This window comes from Macaca thibetana, chromosome X (assembly GCF_024542745.1).
Source record: "Macaca thibetana thibetana isolate TM-01 chromosome X, ASM2454274v1, whole genome shotgun sequence".
NCBI classification, from domain to species: domain Eukaryota; kingdom Metazoa; phylum Chordata; class Mammalia; order Primates; family Cercopithecidae; genus Macaca; species Macaca thibetana.
In genome coordinates this window covers 3,305,170-3,332,479 of record NC_065598.1, presented here as the reverse complement: position 1 = coordinate 3,332,479, position 27,310 = coordinate 3,305,170, and the positions used below count along the sequence as shown (strand labels likewise).

Sequence of the window (27,310 nt, the reverse complement as noted above, 5' to 3'; positions counted from 1 at the left end):
TTCAGCTGTAAGCAAAATGGAAAGGATGTCTGCACCCCCACCAGTACACTGAGAGGGCTGCACCCCTTTGGCCTGCTCATCCATCCATCCTTGTCCTTTGCACACAGTACGTGTCCCAGACTTCAGGAAACTAGCCCAGCCTCCCAGCACAACACCTAAACTTCTCTCTTCACTGTAATACCTGCCTGCTTTGCTGTGTGGTGAGCTCCATGAGGATAGGGATTAGGTTTCTTTGACTCACAGCTAATTGGGGGCCAGGGCACTGCCAGGCTGAATGGGTATGTCTTGACTGAGTGTCCATTTTTCTTAACCGAGTATCCTCTAGCCTCGCTCGTGGTAGGTTGACTAGCCTAATATCCTTTATATAAAAACTTGAAATCAGGTAGATTCAGTTTCTGCCGCTTGTGACAGGGAACCCTGATGATACATCAGTCCAAGCAGTTTAGTGGAATAATCAGGGCAGAATGTACAGTGTTAGAAAGCTAGTGGTCCCTTCTTGTGTTCCTGGAGTGGGAGGGCCACAGCAGCATACTATAGTCAGGCCCTCTAAGAGACCAGCATGCCCCTGGGTCATACAGTCTGGGTAGTGGACACGGTGGTGGTTTGTCTTCTCAGCATTTTCTTTGTCTCTCTCTATATATTTTTGCATACAGATACTATGCTTTTACGGTGGGTACTGTCATTGTCCACCCAGCAGCTGTTGCAACCCTTCTACCTTATTCCATATGATTCATTCATGTTGTCAGTTTACAACTGAGAGCAAAATGAATACATTTTCCAATACTGAAAGAAAAGACGAAAAATGAAAGGAGAGATAGCTATAGTTTGTCCACTCAAAACACTCAGGAATCATTTAAAATGACATTTGAAATTATTTAGGCATATGCTTAATGATAGACTACTAAGTGCAAAAAGGAAGACAAAATACACTGTTTCAAGCAAGGCCTCGGATTCCATCAATTTATTAATTTATTCCGGAGTGCTGGGATTACAGGCATGAGCCACTGCTCCCAGCCCAAGGATTCCATGTATATATATTGAAATACACGTGGACAGTGAAAGAAAAAAAAAATCAACCAGAAGGAGGTCAAGACCCCTGCAGCCGTTATTTTTTGGCGATAGGGAATTCGGTGGTTCTTTTGGCCTTTGGTTTTCTGTGTTTTCTGAGCTTGATTTAACCATGCTAAAAGACTCATGATACACGATGTTGCCAGGCCGCAGGATTTTCAGAGTTAAAAACAGCATTGAATTGAATGTGAACCTCACTGCAGAGCCAAACCTCCCATGTGCAATTTGCATTTTCCCTGTGAAAGCGTGCGGTTCCCTGTAGGAAGCCGCCTCCCTTCTCCTTGAAGTCCCCTAGGTGTCAGTTTCTGCATCCACCCAATGGGGATGACAGTGAGGAGGTCAAAAGTCGCAGCTGGGGCCACACGGGAGGCAGCCAGTGGCGTGGGGTCTGTAAGGAGTCAGTCGCGGGCCGGCGCGAACGTGCAGCCCTTTTAGACGCTGGGGCAACACTAGGTGGTCTGGGGCAACACTAGGTGGTCGGGTGGTCGGTTAGCTCAGTTGGTGGACGCGTGGTGCTGATAATGCCATGGTGGTGGGCTTGATCCACGCATCGGCCGTAGTCCCAGTTTTTTGTTTGTTTGTTTCTTGTTTATTTCCCATGAACTGTTTATGCAACTCTTTTTCAAAATGTGCTTTTCAGGTTCTGTAAGCCCCGTGAAGGCAGGAGCGACTTGCGGAATTTCTTGGACTCTATAGGTTGTCGAGGGCAGCCTGGCAGGGAAGAGTGGGAGGCACCCGGCCAGCGCTGGGACGATGGCTCCTCACCAGAGTCCCCGCAGCTCCAGGAAAGCAGCAGGCAGCCAGAGGCGTGCGGGCTTGGCAAGGAATCGCTCGTGGACGGGCGTGAACGTGGAACCCTTTTATAAGCTCCAACGGCACCGTGGCGTCAGGTGGTCGGTTAGTTCAGTTGGTAAGAGCGTGGTGCTGATAACGCCAAGGTCGTGGGCTCGATTCCCGCACCGGCCATAATTTTAGCATTTTTTTTCTCGCCACCCCGCAAGGAACTCTTTATATAACTGTGAAAAATACGCGTTTCAAGTACTGTGAGCGGCATGCAGGTGGGAGCGAATTGCGGGATCTCTCCGTCTCCGGCCAGGGGTTGTCGAGGGCAGCCTGGCAGGGAAGAGCGGGAGGAACCCGGTCAGCGCTGGGGTGGTGGCTCCTCACCAGAGTCCCCAACTCGGGGAAAGCTGGAGGCAGCCAGCTGCGCGCTGGCTTCACAAGGAATCGCTCGTGGACGGGCGCGAACGTGGAGCCCTCTTATATGCTCCAGCGGAATTATGGCGTCAGGAGGTCGGTTAGCTCAGTTGGTAAGAGCGTGGTGCTGATAACGCCAAGGTCGTGGGCTCGATTCCCGCACCGACCATGGTCTTACGTTTTTTCCCCCTGCTGCCACCCCGCAAGGAACTCTTTATATAACTGTTTGTGGAAAATACGCCTTTCAAGTATTGTGAGCGGCGTGCAGGTGGGAGCGAATTGCGGGATCTCTCCGTCTCCGCCCATTGGTTGTCGAGGGCAGCCTGGCAGGGAAGAGCAGGAGGAACCCGCTCAGGGCTGGGGCAGTGGCTCCTCACCAGAGTCCTCAACTCGGGGAAAGCGGGAGGCAGCCAGCTGCGCGCTGGCTTCACAAGGAATCGCTCGTGGAGGGGCGCGAACGTGGAGCCTTTTTATACGCTCCAGCGGCACTGTGGCGTCAGGAGGTCGGTTAGCTCAGTTGGTAAGAGCGTGGTGCTGATAACGCCAAGGTCGCGGGCTCGATTCCCGCACCGGCCATAGTCTTATCTTAGCCTTTTTTTTCTGCCGCCACCCCACAAGGAACTCTTTATACAACCGTTTGTGAAAAATGCCCATTCAGGTACTGTGAGCAGCGTCCGGGTAGGAGCGAATTGCGGGATCTCTTGGACTCCCCGCCCAGAGGTTGTGGAGGGCAGACTACTGGGGAGATCGGGAGGTACCGGGCATGCGCTGGGGCAGTGGCCCCCCCCCCCCCCGAGTCCCTGCACCATCCGCCACCTGCAGGGCACTCAGGACATCCAAAGCCATCCATATCTCTGGCCCTCAGTCCCCACCCGCTGCCATCCCCGCGGTTCCTGAGGCTGTGGAATCGCCCAGTGAAGACAGGTGCTCCCATATGTCACCGTGTTCCCTTGGTCGCCTTGCGGGGAAGTCTTAGGATTGTAAATCCAGGTCTGGAATGAATGCATTCCACAGATGGTATCTAAGGCTGCGGCATGTCCAGCACCGTTCTAGGTGAGGAGCAAAATGGTAAGTGAGACACAAATCCCAAGCCACGTGGAGAAAGTGACCAGCCAGTAGATGACTGCCATATTTTTAGAGAGGCGTTGTGGTTGTGGAAGCCTCTGGAAACCTTCTCTTGCTCTTTTTTTTTTCCCCCTCGTTTCTTTTCAGAGACATCTTAGGCTTCACATTTTTTCCTGTTGGTTCTGCATTTTGCAGCCAGAGCAAGTGGATGAATTTCCCACTGGTGGTTCAAGTTTCCAGGATGTTCAGGTGTGCTCAGTTGAACAAAGCCAGTTGTGTAGGGTCAGTGCCATTTTCTGTCAGGATCCAGCGGGGGCTCCACCTGTTTTTGAAAATTCTCCAGTGGAAACATCTACCAGCTCTGACCTAAATCAGTAGCTGCTCAAAATCTACAGACTACTGGCTTAAAACCTTGGTAAGTGCCAGGGTGTAGTAAAAGTTCTCAACAAATGCCAGCTGATGGCGCTGCTGTTATTATAAGCAAAGTTAGGAGAGCCTGGGTAGGCTGACAACTAAAATAGAAGCCTGTACACAAGTTGGATGTCACATCTTGTAATAGTCGTGCCGGGTTAGATGAAGGGACAGAGCACGGAGGAGTCGGTGGAGGTTGCTGCCCTCAAGTTTCCTGAACTTGAAGGGGTTTAGAATGTGCCACGGTGGCATGAAAATTATTTTGAGCAGAAGGCATTTGAATTGCTGAAATTTCTTACCTGCTGAAAAGCAGAGCTTCCAAAAGATCTCAAAAGAACTCAGTTGTCATAAATCCCTTCTTGGGAAGCAGCTAGGAAAGATTGACTCGGGCCAGGTGCAGTGGTTCATGCCTGTAATGCCAGCACTTTGGGAGGCCGAGGCAAGCGGATCATCTGAGCCCAGGAGTTGGAGACCAGCCCAGGCAACATGGTGAGATCCTCTCTCTACTAAAAAAAAACACAAAATTAGCTGGGCATGGAGCACATGCATGTAGTCCAAGCTATTCCAGGGGCTGAGGTGGGAGGATCACCTGAGCCTGGAGGATCAAGGTTGTAGTGAGCTGAGATCGCGCCACTGCACTCCAGCCTGGGCAACAGAGTGAGACCCTGTCTCAAAAAATAAATAAATAAATAAAAATGCTGTAAGATACCCATAATAGGAAATTCATGATTAAAAATAGCAGGGAGCATCGTGAATTCAATATATTGATGACGACGATGATGATGATGTTCTACAACTTTCTCTGACACCAGCCTGGCCCCCCAGCCTTTCCTGGCTTCATGGTACTCATCATACTGTGCTTCAAATGCCAGTTTCGCCACCTAGACCTGTGTACCCCACAGGGCAGGAATGGCAACTCACCCACCAGGTGCTTAATATGTGTTTGTTGACCATTGGACCTCCTACCCTTCCTGGGGAGAGGAACTGGGACATGTGTACACACCTGCAGCTACAAGACTCGATGGGGAGGGTGCCCAGAGCCTGGACCCTGTAAGACAGGCGATCATTCTGACTAAGATGGGGCAGTGGAGCTGGATGGTTAGGACGCACATGTGGAGAGGGTGGGTTCATTCATTCGTTCACTCATTCATTTATTGGTTTCTATGCATCCGTCCATCTTTCATGCCTTGAGCATGCGTTCTGGGCAGGGCCTGTGCTGGGCACCGAATGAGTAACATATCATGTCTCTCTTCAAGGTACACGCAGTCTGGGTGGGTGAGGAGAGAGACAGTAGGGTGACATGGGAATAATGTGGGGAGTTGGGAAGCACTCTTCTTAAAAATTCAAACTTTGCAACCCCTCTCAGGACTCCGCATGTCCAGACAGGATCCTCCGCTGATTGGGATGCATGATGACATCAGAGCATGTGGATAATGTGATAACTTTAGGGCCAGGGACTTTGGGACCTCAAAGACCTCCGCCTGGGAGATCCGTGACAGCTTCCAGAGGTGACATCTGGGTGTTAAACACATCCGTGACAGGCAATGAGAAAATAAGGTGAGTCCGCTATGCTGATCAACTCTAGGCGCCGCGGTGGCTGTCAGCGACGGCAGGGCTGGCTCCCGGACCTTCCCGGCCGGGCACGGTCGCCTTCCAAGGTGTCTTGGCCTGCGGGCACTCCTAGCCCACCGCTTTACCAGGTGAGGTATGTTGGAGGTGTCATCGCCCAGTGACGCAGGTTCGAGTCCCCGCCTTGTTCGCCATGGCGGATGCGGCGGCCAGCCTTCTCCGGGCCCGGGCAGCGTCGCATATGTGGCCCCGCTGGGCCCTGAGCAGCTGCGGCGGGTCCCGAAGCAGGTGATGAAGGCGCAGCTGCTGACGCCTCGGCCCAGCAGGCTAACCTCCAACGGGACACTGGCGCCGAGCCCCCATGCCGCGCCTGCTGCCACCCCAGCAAAGGCTCCGGGAGGGACATGGGGAAACTGAGGCCCAGAGGGGGCTGAGGCCATGCGGCGGGGTTAGCTGCTTAGCTGGGGAGGCCAGTATCCGGACCCGGTCACGATTCAGGGTTTCCCGAAGCTGAGTTCCTTAGGGACGGCGTTCAGTCCCCACCTGCCACCACCCTGGCGTTTTCACTGCAGGAGCTTCACTTGATGAGCCGATGCTCACGCTGGGCCCTCTGCCTGGGACGCCATCGTGTCCTCTCTGCCTCCACAGCCCTGCCCGGGGCCACTCTGTGTTGCCTGGCTCTTCTTAAACGCCTTTGACCACTTGTTCAGCCTTTGTGGAGCGCTCAGAGACGGGGTATCCAGCACTCCCACCTAAATGCAGGAGGTGCAGCCTTCAACACACTGGAAGAACCTACATCAGGTAGGTTCTGGGTGTGATGGGGCCGCTTTAGAGTCAGTGGTCCCTTAGGCCAGACACCGCAGCTGAGACCTGAATGAATTCAAAGGAACCAACGGAGCTTTTCAGGTCTAAGGCGCACAGCAAGTGCCATGGCCCAGCATTTTCTTCTCTTCATTGCTGCTTCTCAGCATTTTCTATCTCTGTCTGTCTCTGTCTCTCTCTGTCTCTCTCTCCTCTCTCTCTCTCTCTCTGTCTGTCTCTCATTTTCGCATACAGATACTATCGTTGTCAACCCAGAGTCTGTTTCAACTCTTCTACCATGTACCATGTGATTTATTCATGTGCTCACTTAACAAGCAACAGCAAATGAATAGTTTTCCGACACTTAAAAATAAATAAGTAAAAGAAAAAAGGAGAGATAGCTATAGTTTGTCCACTCAAAACACCCAGGAATCATTTAAAATGACATTTGCAATTATTTAGGCATATGCTTAATGATAGACTATTAAAAGCAAAAAGAAAGACAAAATACACTGTTTCAAGCAAGGCTTTGGGTTCCTTTTATTAATTTATCCCAGAGTGCTGGGATTACAGGCATGAGCCACCGCTTCCGGCCCAAGGATTCCATGTATATATATTGAAATACACGTGGACAGTGAAAGAAAAAACAATCGACAAGAAGGAAGTCAAGACCCCTGCAGCCATTATTTTTTGGGCGATAGGGAATTCGGTGGTTCTTTTGGCCTTTGGTTTTCTGTGTTTTCTGAGCTTGATTTAACCATGCTAAAAGGCTCTTGATACATGAAGTTGCCAGGCCGCAGGATTTTCAGAGTTAAAAACAGCATTGAATTGGAATGTTTGAAAACCTCACTGCAGAGCCAAACCTCCCATGTGCAATTTGCATTTTCCCTGTGAAAGCCTGCGGTTCCCTGTAGGAAGCCGCCTCCCTTCTCCTTGAAGTCCCCTAGGTGTCAGTTTCTGCATCCACCCAATGGGGATGACAGTGAGGAGGTCAAAAGTCGCAGCTGGGGCCACACGGGAGGCAGCCAGTGGCGTGGGGTCTGTAAGGAGTCAGTCGCGGGCCGGCGCGAACATGCAGCCCTTTTAGACGCTGGGGCAACACTAGGTGGTCGGGTGGTCGGTTAGCTCAGTTGGTGGACGCGTGGTGCTGATAATGCCATGGTGGTGGGCTTGATCCACGCATCGGCCGTAGTCCCAGTTTTTTGTTTGTTTGTTTCTTGTTTATTTCCCATGAACTGTTTATGCAACTTTTTTTCAAAGTGTGCCTTTCAGGTTCTGTAAGCCCCATGCGGACAGGAGCGACTTGTGGAATCTCTTGGACTCGGCCCAGAGGTTGTCAAGGGCAACCTGGCAGGGAAGAGCAGGAGGGACCAGGCCAGCGCTGGGGCGTTGGGTCCTCACCAGAGTCCCCGCAGCTCCAGGAAAGCGGGAGGCAGCCAGAGGCGCGCGGGCTTGGCAAGGAATCGCTCGTGGACGGACGCGAATGTGGAGCCCTTTTATAAGCTCCAGCGGCATTGTGTGGTCAGGTGGTCGGTTAGCTCAGTTGGTAAGAGCGTGGTGATGATAACACCAAGGTCGTGGGCTCGATTCCCGCACCGGCCACAATTTTAGCTTTTTTTTTTCCCGCCGCCACCCCACAGGGTACTCTTTATATAACTGTTTGTGGAAAATACACCTTTCAAGTATTGTGAGCTGCGTGGGGGTGGGAGCGAACTGCGGGATCTCTTGGTCTCCACCCAGAGGTTGTCGAGGGCAGCCTGGCAGGGAAGAGCAGGAGGAACCTGGTCAGCACTGGGGTGGTGGCTCCTCACCAGAGTCCCCAACTCGGGGAAAGTGAGAGGCAGCCAACTGCACGCAGGTTTCGTAGGGAATCGCTTGGGGACGGGCGCGAACGTAGAGCCTTTTTATATGCTCCGGTAGGGGTATGGCATCAGGTGTCGCTTAGCTCAGTTGGTAAGAGCGTGGTGCTGATAACGCCAAGGTCGTGGGCTCGATTCCCCCACCGGCCATAGTCTCAGGTTGTTTTTTTTTTTCCGCCGCCACCCCGCAAGGAACTCTTTATACAACTGTTTCTGAAAAATGCGCCTTTCAAGTACTGTGAGCCGCTTGCAGGTGGGAGCGAATTGAGGGATCTCTCGGTCTCGGCCCAGAGGTTGTTTAGGGCACCCTGGCAGGGAAGAGTGGGAGGAACCCGGCCAGCGCTAGGGCGGTGGCTCCTCACCAGTGTCTCCGCAACTTGGGGAAAGCGGGAGGCAGCCAGCTGCGCGCGGGCTTGGCAAGGAATGACTCGTGGACGGGCGCGAACATGGAGCCCTTTTATACGCTCCAGCGGCAGTGTTGGGTCGGGCAGTCGGTTAGCTCAGTTGGTAACACCGTGGTGCTGATAACACCAAGGTCGCGGGCTCAATTGCTGCATCGACTACGGTTTTAGCTTTTTTTTCCACCGCCACCCCACAAGGAACTCTATACAACTGTTTCTGAAAAATGCCCCTTTCAGATACTGTGAGTAGCGTCCGGGTAGGAACGAATTGCAGGATCTCTTGAACCTCTCTGGACCCGCCAGCCTTCTCCGGGCCAGGGCAGCATCGCACATGTGACCCCGCTGGGCCCTGAGCAGCTGCGGCGGGTCCTGAAGCAGGTGACGAAGGCGCAGCTGCTGCCTCCGAGGCCCAGTAGGTCGCCCTCCAGCGGGACCCTGGCGCTGAGGCCCCTCGCCCACCGCGCCTGCTGCTGTCCCAGGTGAGGCTCCGGGAGGGACATGGGGAAACTGAGGCCCGGAGGGGGCTGAGGTCCCGCGGCGGGGTTAGCTGCTTGGCTGGGGAGGCCAGTATCTGGACCCAGTCAAGACTTAGGGTGTCCCGAAGCTGAGTTCCTTAGGGACGGCGTTCAGCCCCCACCTGCCACCACCCTGGCGTTTTCACTGCAGGAGCCTCATTTGATGAGCCGATGCTCACGCTGGGCCCTCTGCCTGGGACGCCGTCGTGTCCTCTCTGCCTCCACAGCCCTGCCCAGGGCTCCTCTGTGCTGCCTGGCTCTTCTTACACGCTTTTGACCACTCGTTCAGCCTTTGTGGAGCGCTCAGAGAAGGGGTATCCGGCACTCCCACCTAAATGCAGGAGGTGCAGCCTTCAACACACTCGAAGAAAGAACATCAGGCAGGTTCTGCGTGTGACGGGGCCACTTTAGAATGGGCGGTCCCTTAGGCCAGACACCGCAGCTGAGACCTGAATGAATTCAAAGGAACCAACTGAGCTTTTCAGGGCTGAGGCACAGCGAGTGCCACAGCCCAGCATTTTTTTTTTCATTGCTGCTTCTCAGCATTTTCTTATCTGTCTCTCTCTCTCTTTTTGCATACAGATAGTATGCTTTTGGGGTGGGTATTCTCGTTGTCCACCCAGCAGTTCTACAAGGCGCCTGTACAATTCCATCTCATTTCAGTACTGAGGTTGTAAATAAAATTAGTCTCATCCCAAAACTGCCAAAAGAAGAGAGCTTTTTCCACTAGAAGCGATGCATTAGAGAAGAGAATCGGCCATCTTCACTCCTGAGTTTTTTTGACTTCACTCGTGCTTTTAGCTGCCTGGGTGGTTGTATCCAGTTGATCATCAAGAGTGGAGAGTTGTCTTGCTAAGGTTTAGGAAGACGCGTATGATTCTGCCCAGATGCCACACTCTCTAGAGGTGTGACCTTGGGTAACTCGACCTTCTTGGACTTTGGTCTGGGTCAGAAGGCTGCAAGATGCCATCCCGGGACAGCCATCTGCAGAGCCTCTGCTCTGTGCCGGGCACCGTGCTGCGTTGCTTAGCTTGCCGCAGTGTTTCCGTGCCAGCATTTTGCAGGTGGGAAACAAGCTCAGGGAGGTTGAGTGGCTTTGCCCAAGGTCCCTCAGGTGTGGCTGCTCTCCAGAGCCCTTGTTCTCCCCAGCACACCCTGCTGAATGTGACCACAGCTTTTTGGGTTTGGAATGGAGTCAAAAAATGACATATTTTTCATAAAGTAAAAGCAAACTTAGTCAGGGTTAGGCAGCACGATGGGACTTATTCTGTAGCTAATCTGATGGAGATGATATCAGTTCTACCTCCAATAATGTACCTTTGTAGCACATTCTGCTAATACTTTTTCAGCCCCAGCTGTGTCATGGAGGCCATGAAGGCAAACTGGATGTGTACTTTGCCCCTCAGTAGCTTATGAACTAAGAGGAGATAAAACACGACCCAGATACCTGCTAATCAAGGCCAGAAAGCTAAAGATAGTGAGGAAGAACTAAATGTAGTTCGCGGAAGGGAGACTGTTTCTGGCTGAGGCCATCAGAAGCAGCTTTGTGGAAGAAGCGGTATCGGAACTAGATTTGAAAGGGTGAGTCTGAGTTGAAAATGCAGAAGAGGAGAGGCAGGTTCTGGGGCAGGTGGTGGGGTGCATTTCAACAACCACAGCAGAAGGCCCAGTGGCCTGCTGTGCATCAGAAGCACGGACCAGTGTACACACTTGGGTCAGATGGAGGCCCGTGTCTCTCCCCATCCTCCCTCTTCCCACCCCCTAGAAATGTCCAGTTCCATCCAACATGCCTGCCCCTTTTCATGCATCCATGCATTTACATGTTTTTCTTTATACTCAGAATGCCATACCTGGCAACAATTCCCAGCCTTCAAAATGCCTCTCAGAGATCACTGCTTCTGGGCAGCGCGCCACCTCTGGGCCACTCTGCCTCTTTATTGCACCTGTGGTACCATGATGACATTTTTCCTGGCTGCCTCACCTGTCTGCATTCCATAGGGAACCTTGTCTGCCTTCAGAATCAGTGGAGCTTTTGAAAGGCAGATGGGGTCTCCGCCCCGGGAGATCTGATTCAGCAGGTCTTCGAGGACTAAGGCATGGCAGGGAAACTTCCCACCATCTCAAGGGTGAGGCTAGGTCTTGGCTGGTGTATACGTATTTATCCAGAAATATGTAGTAAACGTTCGCTGAATGAAATAAACACACAAGCAAGCACGAAGCATAATACCCACAGGGTAAGCCAGTCAGGATAGAGGATGAGTATTAGGCCAGCTTTGCTGCTGTGGTTATCCTAAAACAATAGGGTTTAGGTTGTCTGTCTGTGTGTATACATATTTTATTGTTTTGGGGTTTTGTTGAGACGAAGTCTTGCTTTCTCACCCAGGCTGGACTGATCATTCCTCACTACGGCACAGCCTCAAACTCCCAGACTGAAACGATCCTTCCCCCTCAGCCTCCGGAGCAGCTGGGGCTACAGGCATGTACCATGAAGACTAATTTTAAAATGTTTTGTAGGTGGGGCACGGTGGCTGACGCCTGTAATCCCAGCTGTAATCCCAGCACTTTGGGAGGCTGAGGTGCGTGCATCACCTGAGATCAGGAATTTGAGGCCAGTCTGGCCAACATGGTGAAACCCTGTCTCTACTTAAAAATACAAAAATTAGCCAGTCGTGGTGGCGCATGTCTGCAAGCCTAGCTACCAGCAAGGCCAAGTCAGGAAAATCACTGGAACTCGGGAGGTGGAGGTTTCAGTGAGCCAAGAATTTCGTGCCACTGCAGTCCAGCCGAGGCAACAGAGTGAGAGTTTGTTTTTTGCAGGTTGTTTTTTTTTTTTTGCGTTTTGGTTTTTAATGTTTTGTAGGGACAGGGTCTTGCTCTGTTGCCCAGGCTGGCCCTGAACTCATGGCCTCAAGCAATCCTCCCGCCTCAGCATCCCAAAGCACTGCTATTACAGGTGTGATATGTGTTTGGCCCAGAGAGAGAGATTCTATGTGACTTAGTAAAATCAAACAGACATTATGTACAATCTAGTTGTCATTTGATTCACAAGTAGCCCAGAAATGGGGACTCCCAGGGCTGTGGTGCCAGCTCGGTACACTTGACCTCTGTTATTTGTACTAGTGTATAACAAGAGACAGACGAGAGACACACTCCAGCCTGATCTCAGCGAGGGTCTTTATTCTGTCCTGTTTGACATTTTTATTGACTTTCTACTGTTTTAGGGTCACACCAGAAGGCTGAGTCCAAAGAGAGCCAGTTGGTGGTCCCAAATAAGTGGTTCTCAACCGAGGGCAGTTTTGCCCCACAAAGGACACTTGGCAATATCTTGTCAGGACTTGGGATCACTACTGGCATCTAGTGGGTAGAGGCAGAGATGCTGCTGGGCATCCTCCAGCCACTCATGTCAAAGGATTATGTTCTGAAATGTTGGTTGGGAAATCGTGCTCTGGATGATGAGGTTTGCCTCTTTTTCTCTGTGGAGGAAAATGCTCATTATTTCTGCTCTGTGAGGGCAGGAGCCTTGTTTCTTTTGCTTCCCGACCTTCTCCCCTGAGCTGTATGAGAGCTGTTTCCCTGACACCTGTAGCAGTGTCTCATGCACATGGTCAGTACTCAATAAATATTTGTGGGATGTTGTTGAAGGTAGCTCTCCCCTTTGGTAGGTGTTTTGCTATTACAGACAGTGCTGCCTGGATCCTCGTAGAACATAACATCTTTATGGCTGAGTTTTTTTTAAATTTTGGAATCCAGGAAGTGGAATTACTGGGTCAAAAAGCACATGTATTTGAAATTTTGTTAGATATATTTGTAAAAAGTTGTTGAAGATATTCAGCCCGGCCAGGCACGGTGGCTCATGCCTGTAATTCCAACACTTCGGGAGGCTGAGTGGGGCAAATCAGTTGAGGTCAGGAGTTTGAGACCAGCCTGGACAACATAGTGAAACCCCATCTCTACTAAAAATACAAAAATTAGCCAGGCGTAGTAGCATGTGTCTGTAATCCCAGCTACCCAGGAGGCTGCGGAAGGAGAATCACTTGTACCTGGGAGGCGGAGGTTGCAGTGAGCTGAGATCATGCCATTGCACTCCAGCCTGGACAACAGAGGAAGACCCTCTCTCAAAACAAGAAAAGATATTCAGCCCTACTCCTAGATACGTGCCCCTGGACAAACTGACACATGTCCACACATACATCCATGGAGATTCAGAGCAGACTTTAGAGCAGAAAAAGTGTTGGAAAGTACCTGTCCATCAATAGGAGATTGGTGTACTCATACTGCAGAGAAAATCAACCCAAGAGCTACACATGTCAATGAGGATAAAATTCACAAAGCAAAATGGAGTAAAGAAACCTGAAAAAGCCCTATCAAGTTGCAGGAGATGATATCATTTCTATAAAGTTTTAAAGCATTTCAGAACTGAACTATATATTTTTAGAAATATCTGCATATGCCATGTAAATATTTAAAAAGCGTAAGAATGCTGAACAGCACGTTCAGGACAGGGTGAAGAATCGGGCATGCACGTTGGGCAGGAGGATCCTGGGTAACATTGTTCTTTATGGCTTTCTTGTGGCTTCTAGAATTTCATTAGAAACTTTTTTAAAAACATGGGGCCACATTATGAATTACATCTGATTTTAGAGTACTGAAAACTCCAAGCAAAAACACATGGGTAAAACTGTTAAGAAGGCTTTTATTATCTCCTAATTCATCATGAAACCAACTTAGTGGATTATGACTAACATTTTTTTAAAAGTGATGTAGATTAGGGCCAAGTGCAGTGGCTCACACCTGTAATCCCAGCACTTTGGGAGGCCGAGGCGGGTGGATCACTTGAGGTCAGAAGTTTGACACCAGCCCGTCCAACATGATGAAACCCCTCTCTCTACTAAGAATAGAAAAATGAGCCAGGCACAGTGGCGGGCACCTGTAATCCCAGCTACTCAGGAGGCAGAGGCAGGAGAATCACTTGAACCTGGGGGCGGAGGTTGCCATGAGCTGAGATCACGCCACTGCACTCCAGTCTGGGCGACAGAGTATGAGACCCTATCTCAAAAAAAAAAAAAAAAAAGAAAAAAAAGTGATGTAGAATAGATACAATCAGCAGGCATTTACATAGGAATGCTAAGTAGTTCCATCAACTTCTCACTTCGTTTATGTATGCAAATATTTATATTCATGTGTACTAGGTCGTAATGTAAAATGTGTCACTGTGGTCTGTTTTTGGTTTTTTGTTTTTGAGACTGAGCTTAGCTCTATCGCCCAGGCTGGAGTGTAGTGGCACGATCTCAGCTCACTGCAGCCTCTCCGCCTCCCAGGCTCAAGCAATTATCCTGCCTCAGCCTCCCAAGTAGCTGGGAGTACAGGAATATGCCACCACACCTGGCTAACTTTTGTATTTTTAGTAGAGATGGGGTTTCACCATGTTGGCCAGGCTGGTCTCGAACTCCTGGCCTCAAGTGATCCACCCTCCTCGGCCTCCCAAAGTGTTGGGATAACGGGCGTGAGCCACCATGCCTGGACTTTTTATTTGTTTTCTGAGATGGAGTCTTGCTCTGTCACCCAGGCTGGAGAGCAATGGCGCGATCTTGGCTCACTGCAACCTCCGCCTCAAGGTTCAAGCGATTCTCATGCCTCAGCCTCCAAAGTAGCTGGGATTACAGGCGTGCACCACCACACTTGGCTAATTTTTGTATCCTTAATAGAGAAAGGGTTTCACCACGTTGGCCTCAAACTCCTGACCTCAAGTGATCTGCCCACCTTGGCCTCCCGAAGTGCTGGGATTACAGGCATGAGCCACTGCACCCAGCCTGTATCACTGTGGTTTCTGGTCAGAAAGGTCTGAAGAACACTTAATACAAACACGTTACATAAATTGTATATGTTAAGATGTAATTTAGAAAAAAATGTCAATAATGGATTTACTATGAGAGCAAAATTGCAGACATGTTGATAAGCACAATGCTTCTTTTCCCTTACTTGTCTTTCTGTAGGAAAGCAACTAGACGCCATTTGTGTCAAGGTAACGTCTGGAGAAACAAAAGGTCAGGAACGGCCAACGTCCCTACTGGCCACAATCCAGCCCCAATCTGCAAGACAGCCAGCCGCCCTGGGGGAATTCCCACCTGGTGGGGCTCCACATCACCAGCCTTCAGCTGCTCAGGGTACGGCCCCTCGTGAGAACCGAGCTACAGTCATGTTTCCTAAGTGACCTACATCAGCCTCCTGCTCAGGGGTTTGTATAGAGACCACTGCCAGCCTTCCAGGTGGTCCCTGCAAAGAGAGTCCCAGCCCTCAAGGCTCCAAATGGACAGGGCTCCATGTTGACCCCTTTGTCGGCCTCCATTCGGCCGGCTGTAACATGTTTAATCCAGTTCAGCACATTTATTTATTTCCAACTTGCATATAAAACATACTGAGAAACTAAAACCATCGTTAAAAGTGAAGACACATTGAGACGGGTATCTCGACCTGCCAAGTATAAAGCTAAAGATAAGTTCATAAAAAGGGATGATTTGGCGGGCGGTCATTTGTCAGATTCTGATGATGATTCAGAACTCAGCGTGGAAGAAGATCAGAGGGAGAGGCAGGTGCTCTTCGACTTATCAAGCTGCTCCCTGAGGTCCCAAAGCTTTAAGTGTCAGACTTGTAAAAAGTCATATGTAGGGAGGTGGGGACTGGCGCAGCATTTTAAACTTAATCCAGGCCGTGGCCAGCTGGACGCTGAGATGGTGCTGTCTGAGAAAGCCAATGAGAGCACCGTCCGGGGGTGCACGGCGGAAAGGACGCTCGGCCTGAGCTCCCCGGGGCTGTCCATGCCAGCGGCTCCGCATGAGGGAGGGGCCGGCTCCTGCTTGGTGACAGTCAGCATGCGGTGGCCTGCAGGTAATGTTTGCGTCTGAGTGGTGTTTCCGGCCATTCTCACACTGTTATAAAGAAATACCTGAGACCGGGTATTTTATAAAGAAAAGAGGTTTAGTTGGCTCACAGTTGCACAGGCTGTACAGGAAGCATGGTGCTGGCATCTGCTCAGCTTCTGGGGATGCTTCACAAACAGTCACGGTGAAGGCAGAGTGGGAGCAGGCACATCACATGGCCACAGCAGGGACAAGGGGTTGGGGTAGGTACCACACACTTTTAAACCACCAGCTCTCATGAGAACAGCACCAAGGGGATGGTGCTAAACCAATGTGAGATTGGGTGGGGATGGATTCAAACCGTATCAGTCCTTATTCCTGCCTCTGCCTGCCCATCATCCTTAAGTTGACCTTTACAATGTGTGATGGGGACTCAGGCGAAGGCTCAAGCAGGACCAGAATCATTCTAGTGGAGGATCTGAGACCCCCCATGTTTGCACTGCTGCCGAACAGGCTGGAAGCTGCGTGTCTGTGTGTCGGCATGATTTAGTGAGCACATCTGATGGGAACGCAGCTGTTTCTTGAGGTTTGGTCAGGAAAACCAATGGCAGTGCGCTCTTGGCTGGCGCTGCCATTCCAGAGGGTGATGTTGAGAAAGGCAGTCCCTGGGGGTGCTTCTGGAGTGTCAGTAGCCCCTGGCTGCTTAGCGTGTCCTCTCCCTCCTGCCCCTTCTGAAACTCCCAATAAAGCAGGTATGAGTCGCTGTAAGTTTGCATTATCACATCAAAATCTTTTTTCCAAAATATTGTAATAAAATACACATAACATTTACCATCTTAGCCATATTGAAGTGTGTGGTTCAGAGGTATTAAATACATTCACAATGTTGTACAGCCATCACCCCCACACATTTCCAGAACTCTTTTCATCTACAGCTAAAACTCTGAGCTTCAAGGTGGGGTAAGGGGGGAAAAAACAAACAAAAGAAAACTAAAACTGTCCCCATAAACACCAACTCTCCATTCCCTTTTTCCGCAACCCCGGCAGCCACTATTCTACTTTCTGTCTCTATGATTTTCACTATGCTACTTTCCTCACAGAAGTGGAATCACAGAATATTTGTCTTTCTGTATCCTCAAGGTTCATGTTGCAGGAAGTGTCTGCATGTCCTTCCTCTGCAAGGCTGAGTAAAATCTCGCTGTTGTGCGTATACCACATTTTGCGTATTCATTCATCTATCAATGGACACTTAGGTTCTTCCACCTTTTGGCTATTAGGAATAATGCTGCTATGAACATGGGTGTTCAACTACCTCCCTGAAACCCTCCTTTCAGTTTTTGGGAGTATATATCCAGAAGTGGAATTGCTAGATTTTAAGTGGAATTTTCATTTTCTTTAGTTCCTTTTCAGACTATTCATTGTTAGTATTTAGAGATGCAGCTGATTTTTGTGTATTGATTTTTTTTTTTTCCCAGTCTCACTCTGTCGCCCAGGCTGGAGTATAGTGGCACAGTCTGAGTTCACTGCAACCTCCGCCTCCCAGGTTCAAGTGATTCTCCTGCCTCAGCCTCCCGAGTAGCTAGGACTACAGTCACACACCATCAGTAACTTTTTATATTTTTAGTAGAAACAGAATTTCACCATGTTGGCCAGGCTGGTCTTGAACTCCTGACCTCAAGTGATCTGTTCACCTCGGCCTCCCAAAGTACTGGGATTACAGGTGTGAGCCACCACACCTGACCTGTGTATTTACTTTGTATGCTACTACATTGCTGATTTCATTTATTAGTTTTTTTTTAAATTATTATTTTTTCTTTTTTAAAAGAGACAGAGTCTCACTCTCTTGCTGTGTCACCCAGGCTGGAGGGCAGTGGCACAATCTTGGCTCACTGCAACCTCTGCCTCCCAGGTTCAAGTGATTCTTGTGCCTCAGCCTCCCAAGTAGCTGGGACCACAGGCTCCCACCACCATTCCTGGCTAATTTTTGTATTTTTTATAGAGATGGGGTTTTGCCATGTTGACCAGGCTGGTCTCGAACTCCTGACCTCAAGTGATCCGCCCACCTCTGCCTCCCAAAGTGCTAGGATTATAGGCATGAGCCACCGTGCCTGGCCTCGTTTATTAGTTCCTGAGTGTGAGTGTCAGTGTGTGTGTGTGCGTGCACGCACTCTTCAGGCATTTCTACTTATAAAATCCTATCTGCAAATAGAGATAATTTTACTTCTTTCTTTTCAATTTTGATGCCTTTTATTTCTTTTTCTTGACTAAGTGTGCTGGCTAGAACTTCCAGCATTGTGTTGAATAGAAGTAATGAGTGCAGGCATCCTTGTCTTGTTCCTGATTTTAGAGGAAAAGCTTTCAGTTTTTCACCATTGAGTGTGATGTGGGTTTTTCATATATACTTTTATTATGTTGAGGTAGTTTTCTCTATTCTTTGTTGAGTGTTTTTAATCATGAAAGGGTGTTGAATTTTGTCAGTGCTTTTTCTCCGTTAACTGAAATAATCATACTTTTTTGGAAATGGAAATGGCAGCCACAAATAATGGCCAGCCTGAGCTCTCCTGGTGCCCACTCGCCCCAGCTGGCCTCTTCCACCCCAGGTTCTGCTCCGCTCTGAGGCTGCAGTCCAGGCTGCCTGTGCCTCACACTTCCCATGGATGCAGGCTCAGTGCGCCCCTCGGGAGCTGACAGCCCAGCCCGTGCCCAGGGCCTTTCTGCCTTCCCTTCCCGCCCTGTCCTGAGAGCTCACTGTGCCCTCTGCGGCCCTGACCCAAGGCTTGTTTCTTGGCCTGCTCCTCCCTGCCCTGCGCCATACAGAGCACACAGTAGGTGCTCACTGGGGACTGAAGGAAACGCCCACCAAGTGGCTGCTCAGGGGCTGAGAACTGAAACTTTGTTTAGGTTTTCTTTATTTTCCTTATCAGTGCCTCGGGTTTAAACTTTTTTCTTAATCTTTATCTTCACAAAGGCTGAAAAAGATCATCTAGCAAAGCCTTTTTTCCCAGCTACATATAAGGAATTTGAAAGTCGCATAAAATGGTTAAGAAAATGTGCCAAGATTACCTCAGTAATTCTGGTCTGTGTTCTCAGGAGACCCTGGAAATAAACAATGGTAAGGTACAATCTCCCATGGCAGAAAGAGTTTCACTCATAGAGTTAGCCAAAACAAGGGCCAGGTGCAGGGGCTTACACTTGTAATCCCAGCACTCTGGGAGGCTGAGGCTGGTGGATCACTCGAGGTCAGGAGTTCGAGACCAGCCTGGCCAACATGACAAAACCCTAATACAAAAATTAGCTGGGTGTGGTGGTGCATGCCTCTAATCCCAGTTATACAGGAGGCTGAGGCACAAGAATTCATTTGAACCTGGGAGGCGAAGGTTGCAGTGAGCTGAGGTTGTACCACTGTACTCCAGCGTATGCAACAGAACGAGACTGTCTCAAAAAAAAAAAAAAAAACCATGAAAGAAGAATGTTTTTAGTAATGATACTTTTCTAGGCAACCTCATTTTAGCTTTTTTCCATCAAGTGAAATTTTTTTTTCTTAAAGCAATAAATGTGGCCGGGCACAGTGGTTCATGCCTATAATCCCAGCACTTTGGGAGGCCAAGGCATGTGGATCACGAGGTCAGAAGATCAAGACCATCCTGGCTAACACAGTATGAAACTCTGTCTCTACTAAAAATGATACAAAAAATTAGCCAGGCGAAGTGGCATGCGCCTGTAGTCCCAACTACTCAGGAGGCTGAGGCAGGAAAACTGGTTGAACCCGGGAGGTGGAGGCTGCAGTGAGCCGAGATCACGCCACTGCACTCCAGCCTGGGCAACACAGTGAGACTCCATCTCAAAAAAAAAGCAATAAATGCTCTTCCAGAAAACTCAAAATGAAGATAAGCTAAAAGAAAATGGAAAACACCAGAATACCAGAACCTTTGCACTCAGTGATGATCAGAGTTAGTAACTCAGGTATCCTTTTCTTCTTTTTGTTTTTGAGACAAGGTTTCACTCTGACTCCCAGGCTGAAGTACAGTGGGGCAAATACAGCTCACTGTACCTTGATTTCCCAGGCTCAAGCAATCCTTCCTTCTGGGCCTCTCAAAGTGCGGGAATTACAGGCATGAACCACCACGCCCAGCCCTGTCTTCTTCTCTACGTGGGTTTTGGGGGATGGGTTATAGAGGAGCCATTTCATTATTGTTTTTGGTTTTTCTGACACAATTCTCATGTCGATGCCATTGTTATTATCAAATTGCCTTTAGCTACATTGGATTTTTTGGGGTTTTTTGCATAGAGTCTCGCTCTGTTGCCCAGGCTGGAGTGCAGTGGTGCAATCTCGGCTCACTGCAACCTCCGCCTCCTGAGCTCAAGTGATTATCCATCCTCAGCCTCCCCATTAGCTGGGATTTACAGACACCCACTACCATGCCCGGCTAGTTTTTGTATTTTTAGTAGAGATGGGGTTTCACCATGTTGTCCAGGCTGGTCTTGAACTCCTGATCTCAAGTGATCCACTTGCCTCGGCCTCCCTAAGTGCTGGGATTACGAGTGTGAGCCACTGCGCCCAGCCCCCTGCTGCGCTTTAAACAGAGAAAAACACTGCAGTATTAAGACGTATTAATATTTAAGACGTATTTAAGACGTATTAAATACAGTACATAATCTTAAAACATTGTTGAAACACAGAAAACACATCCTCTTTTGACCACAGGAGTTAGTAGGGGAGGCTTGCACACATCCATGCTTTTGAGCGTGCACTCACACATGCATGCACATGACCACTCATTCACATACCCTCACACACACTTGCACTCATGCCCTTTACACTTGCCCTTGCACACTTGTACACACATGCCCTTTACACTGTGCACACTCAGATCCACACCACGTACACTCATACACTGGCACTCACACCCACACATGCATCACACCCCTACACTTCCACTGTCACATGCACATACACATACATTTACACACATTCACACACTCACACGCACAGCCTCACATGCACACTCATACACTCATTCAACACTCATTTACATGCTCTCACATTTATACACACACATCCACACACACCATCACATGACACACTCTTACATGCTTTCACATATACCCACTGGCACACACATGGACACACCCACAAGTGCTCATTCCCACACACGCACACACACTGACACATTACATGCCTTCATAGGTAACACACATTCCTATACACTCATTGACTCCACACCCTTGTGCACACATTCACACTCCCATCACAACACTGACACACTTCTGCCTGTCCTCACATGCCTACACACTCGCCACACACACACTGACAGTGTTCCATGCACACTCACATATCCTGCGCATTTGGTCACTAACCCTCATGACCACACACACACACGGGCTTTCAAATGCACTTATCCACACATATTCTCATATGCATACACACTTGCACACACGTTTGCACGCTTGTTCACACTCCCTCACATGCAGTCACACTAGCCGTCACATGTGCTCACACGCATACATACACCCCTTGGCGCGCACGCGCACACACACACCCACTCACCCCAAGCCCACCTGACAGGTGACACACTTTACCTGTGCGGCTGGGATGGCTGGTCCTCTGCCTGCGCTTTGAGGTTCCTTGGGGCAGCGGCTCATGCTGGTTTTCCCACTGCGGTGTCTTCTGTGGCTTCAGCTTCGCCTAGTGCAGGCTGCCATTCAACAAACACGTTGTCAACAGTCGATCAAAAGAAACCCATTGGCCACCGTACCCTGAGGACTAACCCTGAGGCAGCTGCCCTTCCAGATGCCCTCAATAGTCTAACTGATTCCATCCCCCAGCCTCGGGGGAGAAGAACTGCTGCCGATGCACTCCACTCACAGGTGAGACTGGGAGAGCTTTAGGGAGTGGCCAAGTCCCCTGCCTACACAGCTGCCTCCCAATCTATCTTCTCACCCTCCCCTTTCTCAGGCGAAAATCATACTCAGTGTTTCTGTGGGATCCTTTGATCTGGACATTGTCAAAGAAAACATTGCACCAGACAAGTTAACCCTTCAAGGAAGGCCTCAGTCAGGACTACTGCAATACGGAAGAGAGAAGGAGCTTCACTTCGTTGAAACAAAAGGCTGGAGTTTTTAAGTGCTGGGGTGAGATGCTGAGAAGGAACTGGAGACATAAGGAAGAGGTTAGGAAATGCAGTAAAGCTATGTGTTGGCTTATTGGAATTTTTCAAAACTAGGAACCTGCCCTTCTGCAAAGACTGAGAGACAGATGTATCATCTTCAATAATTACATTTTAAAGGGATGGCTCTGAGGTCTTGAGAAAGACATTCCTGGGTTGCAAAACTAGCAAGAGGCTAGAAGAAAATTTGGGAGAAGATTTGCATCTCAAAGAGGTAGAGAAAGAACTCACAATTGCAAGTTTCCTAAAATAAATCCTCCGTGACAAAGGAGGCCTGATGGATGGAGCTGGAGGTCATTATGTTAAGTGAAATAAGCCAGGCACAGAAGAAAAATACTGCGTGTTCTCACAGGTGGGAGCTTAAAACCTGGATCTCATGGAGACAGAGAGTAGATTGGTGGCTACCAGAGGCTGGGAAGGGGGCAGAGAAGGGAGATAAAAATAGTTTGATTAATGGGTACAAATAAGTAGGAGTTGTTTTGTTTTTTTGGAGACAGGATTCTGTTCTGTTGCCCAGACTGTAGTACAGTGATACGTATGATCGTAGCTCACAGTAACCTGGAACTCCTGAGCTCAAGTGATCCTCCTACCTCAGCCTCCCCAGTAGCTGGGACTTCAGGTGCGTGCCACCATGCCAGGCCAATTTTTGTATTTTTTGTAGAGACAGGGTCTCACTAGGTTGCCCAGGCTGATTCTCGAACTCCTGGGCTCAAGCAATCTTCCTGCCTTGCAAATAGAATTTTTGATAAAAGAAATAAGACCCACCGTTCAATAAATCAGCAGGGTAAGTGACTGTGGTTTACAGTAATCTATTGTACATTTCAGAATAGCTAAAGATAAGAATTTAAATGTTTCTAGCTAAACAAAAAGGCAAATATGCAGAGTGATGAATATCTTGATCACAATGATGTAATCTTTACAAATTATGAGTGTATTTAGTAATCACATGTACCCCCAACATATGTGCATCTATTATGTATCAAAAAAATTAAAACTGAAAATAGAAAGACAAGGTCGGGAGGAAAACTGTAACACTCAAGCCGAGGGAAACATGAAGGCTGTCTTAGTCAACAGATTAGCCCTTTTCCCTTTAATCTGCTAATTATCAATTGATATGGTTTGGCTCTGTCTCAACCCAGATCTCACCTTGAATTGTAATAATCCTCACATGTGGTGGAAGGGAACTGGTGGGAGCTAATTGAATTATGGGTGTGGGTTTTTCCCATGCTGTTCTCGTGATAGTGAATGAGTCTCAGAAGATCTAATGATTTTATAAAGGGCAGTTCCCCTGCACACCGTCTCCTGCCTACCACCATGTAAGATGTGACTTTGCTCCTCCTTTGCCTTCCGCCATGATTGTGAGGCCTCCGCAGCCATGTGGAACTGTGGATCCATTAAACCTCTTTCCTTTATAAATTACCCAGTATTAGGTATGTCTTTATTAGCAGCATTGAGAACAGACTAATATATCAACAACTCCCTTTGAGGACATTTTAATTGTTTGGAAATGTCTGCTCTATCTTTTTTTTTTTTTTTTTGAGACAAGGTATTGGTCTGTCACCCAGGCTGGAGTGCAGTGGCAAGATCTTGAAACTCAATATAAATGCCTAAAGTGCAACACTTGGCAGATAAGAAGCCATATGCAGACACATTCTTTTAAAATAATATGTCATTATTTGGTTCTTTATCATGTGAGAATCGGATGACTCAGAGCCAACATAAATTCCAAGTGGTAGGCAGAAAACCAATGCATAGCTGGAGAGGGGAATGAAGGTTAGTATCTGCAGTAAGGCTGAGTTGATGCAAACGGCCACACAGTCATGGATTCACAATGATATGGATCTCCATCATCCTGCAACCCAACACCTTGCACAGCCTTCAAACACCAGCTGGGAAATCAAAAGTGTCCTGTGCAGTAGCAGGAGATCTGTTCACCCTCTATTTCCTCTCATCCCCATGCAGCAATCTGGTGCGATCATAGCTCACAGTAACCTCGAAATCCTGGACTCAAGTGATCCTACCACCTCATCCTCCCTAGTAGCTGGGACTACAGGTGTGTGCCACTATGCCAGGCTGATTTGTGTAGTTTTTGTAGGGACAGAATCTCACTAGGTTGCCCAGGCTAGTCTCCTGGGCTCAACTCCCGCCTTGCAAATACACAATTTGATAAAAGAAGAGAAGTCTTTAAACTCCAGGGTCTGCTGCCCTGCAGAGACAATTTGCGTTTTTCTCACCACCCACAGAATGCTAACTAGGCAGCCCAGAGTACCCGGGAGCTCAGGCCATCCAGTGTCTTTTGAGATGTTAGGAGGAAGCAGAACAGCCAGCTCCCAAATGAAACACAGCAAAATGCTCACGCTTCAAGGGTCTGATTTTGTTTTGTTTTTGTTTTTTGAGACAGGGTCTCACTCTGTTGCCCAGGCTGGAGTGCAGTGGTGCGATTTCGGCTCACTGCAACCACCACCTATTGGGTTCAAGCAATTCTCCCACCTCAGCCTTCCAAGTAGCTGGGACTACAGGCACGCACCACCATTCGGTTAATTTTTGTTTTTTGGGTTTTTTTTGGGTAGACGGGGTTTCACCATGTTGGCCAGGCTGGTTTCACCTGACCTCAAGTGATCTGCCCACCTCAGCCTCCTAAAGTGCTGAGATTACAGGCATGAGTCACCGTGCCCAACCTCCTTCAAGGGTCTGAATCCAGCCAGCGTCCTACATCATACCTGCTTCAGCCTATGCAATGGAGAGAGCCTGAGATTTTATTTCAATAAGAAAATAAGAGTTGCATTATATCAAACTAAAAGGGAGAAACACAAACATAAAAAAAAAAATTTAAAACCCAGAAATTCCAATACTAGGCAACCCTCCAAAATTGGCAAAGCTCTGTGTATATTAAAAATGTATTGAGTCCAGGCATGGTGGCTCACGCCTGTAATCCCTGCACTTTGGGAGGCCAAGGCAGGTGATCACTTGAGGTCAGGAGTTCAAGACCAGCCTGGACAACATGGTGAAACCCCATCTCTACTAAAAATAATTAAAAAAAAAATAGCCGGGCATGGTGGCAGGAGCCTGTAATCCCAGTTATTCAGGAGGCTGAGACTGGAGAATCCCTTGAACCCAGAAAGCAGAGGTTGCCATGAGCTAAGATCATGCCACCGCACTCCAGCCTGGGCAACAGAGCGAGAGCCTGTCTCAGAAAAAAGAAAAAGCACTGAAACATGCGACATCCACCTTTTTGTAATAGTTCCCACGACCTACACAAATGCATACAAAATGCTTAATATTTTGCTTGCGCTATTCTTTTCTGCTGGAAGGGTGGTTCTGAATAAAAAATTTTATTTTCCCATTCTTTGTTTTTTCATTAATGCTACTTTCTTTGCCCCAGGGTTACAGAGTGGAAAGTCCCACAATCTTTTTCTTCTCTATTTTCAGGTAGATGCATTTTATTACTATATTCTATCTGTCTGTTTATTCTATCCTATTTATCATCTACCTACCTATTATTATCTGTCATCTGTATTCCATCTACCTATCATTGATCTGTCAATCTACATTTTGTCTTGTAGAAAAACACTGACCTCTTGGTGAGAATGCACAGAAGGGAATGCTTATACACTGTTGGTGAGAATGTAAAATTGTACAACTTCTATGGAAAACAGTAGTAGATTTCTCAGAGAACTAAAAATAGATCTACCCTTTGACCCAGCAACTCCAGTAATGGTTATCTACCCAAAGGAAAGAAATTATCAGAAAAGACACCTACACTTACATTTTTACTGCAGCACAATTCACAATAGCAAAATCATGGAATGAACCTAAGTGTTCATTGGATGAAGAAAATATGGTATACACACACCAACGAGTACTATGCATCTATGAAAAAGAATGAAACTATATCTTTTGCAGCAACATAAATGGAGCTGAGGGTCAATATCCTAAGTGAAATAACTCAGAAACAAAATCAAATACCACATGTTCTCACTTATAAGTGGGAGCTAAAAGAAATGGGTACACATGGACCTATAGAATGGAATAACAGACACTGGACACCTTTAAAAGGGGGAAGGTGGGAGTGGACGAGGGTTGAGAAATTACCTATCTGGTATTATGTTCACTGTTTGGGGGAGAGAAGGCCAATCCCCACCACTGGGCAATATATCCCTGTAACAAACCTGCACCCTTATGCCCTGAATCTATTTGTTTTTTCAACATTGACTTCCACGGTCACTATTTGTGAAATCACTCCTCATCAACCAGGACTTGCATGTTTTTTTGTTTCTCAGGTGAATTGTCACCCCTGCAACTCAGCCTGCAACCAGCCCTGGCCACCACCAGTTTCCCCACACTGAGCTGAATATTGGACATGCCCATCTTAGACATTCCAGCCCATTCTGAAATTCCACATCGATTCACCTGACAAAGTCTGAAGTTCCAGGGCAATTTATCTGGAAAAGCTCACCTGGAATCACGTGTCATTTCAACCAACAACTATGGAAGAGGACGTGGCATCAAAACCAAGGGTATCAATTATTTATAAGGGTTGTGTGATAGTTGGTCCAGGTATCTCTCCTTCACGCCATCACTCCTTTCAAGAGCTGCCAGTTTTCTAATTTAGCACAGGAATTTAGATGCCCCTAAATAAGTAGGCATCCAATATCCGCCCACACCACTTTTTGTGAGAGTCCGTATGGAGACACTACCACCACCGCTGCTCTCCTACTGCATACCCCACCATGCCAAAGAATGGTGGCTTATACCTGTAATCCTGGTGCTTTGGGAGGCCAAAGAGGAGGAACACTTGAGATCAGAGGTCTGAGACCAGCCTGGGCAACATAGTGAGACCTCATTTCTACAAATAAGTTAAAATATATATATATATATATAGCATAGTGGCACACACCTGTGTTCTCAGCTTTTCAGCAAGCTGAGGCCGGAAGATGACTTGAGCCCAGGAGTTTGGGGCTGCAGTGAGCTAGGATTATGCCACTGCACTCTAGCCTGGGCAGCAGAGAGACGCCATCTCTAAAAAGAGGAGGGAAAATACTGCTCCTTCTCAGACCCAAGGTAAAAAGGTTTTTGGTCTCACACTGACCAAAAAACATTTGATATTTACTTAAGCAATATAAAAAGGGTCACTGTTTTAGAACAGAGGATTAAAGAGAAAGTAAAATCAGCACTGAGATAGGAGGACGGAGGACATTAACTGAGTTCCGATCCCAATGAAAAGAAGAAAAAGCTCCATCTACGTGAAATATCTACTTATCCTAGAAAAAGCCTTTTGACAGCAACATAAAATTCATACCTCTTAGTTTTTAAATTCTTATGGATGCTGTAGCAAATAACCACAATTTGGGTGACTGAAAGCAATGGAAGTTTATTCTTTTCCAGTGCTGGAGACCAGGA

At 48.3% G+C, this 27,310-nt stretch overlaps 4 non-coding genes and 1 pseudogene across 5 annotated transcripts; all 5 read left to right on the top strand.

Moving 5' to 3' along the window:
* Positions 1 to 1,960: 1,960 nt before the first annotated feature.
* Positions 1,961 to 2,034, top strand: TRNAI-GAU (transfer RNA isoleucine (anticodon GAU)). The gene has a single exon. It is a non-coding gene; the product is annotated as a tRNA-Ile (tRNA).
* A 326-nt stretch (positions 2,035 to 2,360) lies between these two features.
* Positions 2,361 to 2,434, top strand: TRNAI-GAU (transfer RNA isoleucine (anticodon GAU)). Its single transcript has one exon. It is a non-coding gene; the product is annotated as a tRNA-Ile (tRNA).
* A 333-nt stretch (positions 2,435 to 2,767) lies between these two features.
* TRNAI-GAU (transfer RNA isoleucine (anticodon GAU)) lies at positions 2,768 to 2,841 on the top strand. Its single transcript has one exon. It is a non-coding gene; the product is annotated as a tRNA-Ile (tRNA).
* Positions 2,842 to 6,011: 3,170 nt separating this feature from the next.
* Positions 6,012 to 26,773, top strand: LOC126946810 (zinc finger protein 839-like; annotated as a pseudogene). Its single transcript, XR_007722760.1, has 3 exons — positions 6,012 to 6,111; positions 14,880 to 15,771; positions 26,191 to 26,773. The product of XR_007722760.1 is annotated as a zinc finger protein 839-like (transcript).
* On the top strand, positions 7,640 to 7,713 carry TRNAI-GAU (transfer RNA isoleucine (anticodon GAU)). The gene has a single exon. It is a non-coding gene; the product is annotated as a tRNA-Ile (tRNA).
* Positions 26,774 to 27,310: the final 537 nt, after the last annotated feature.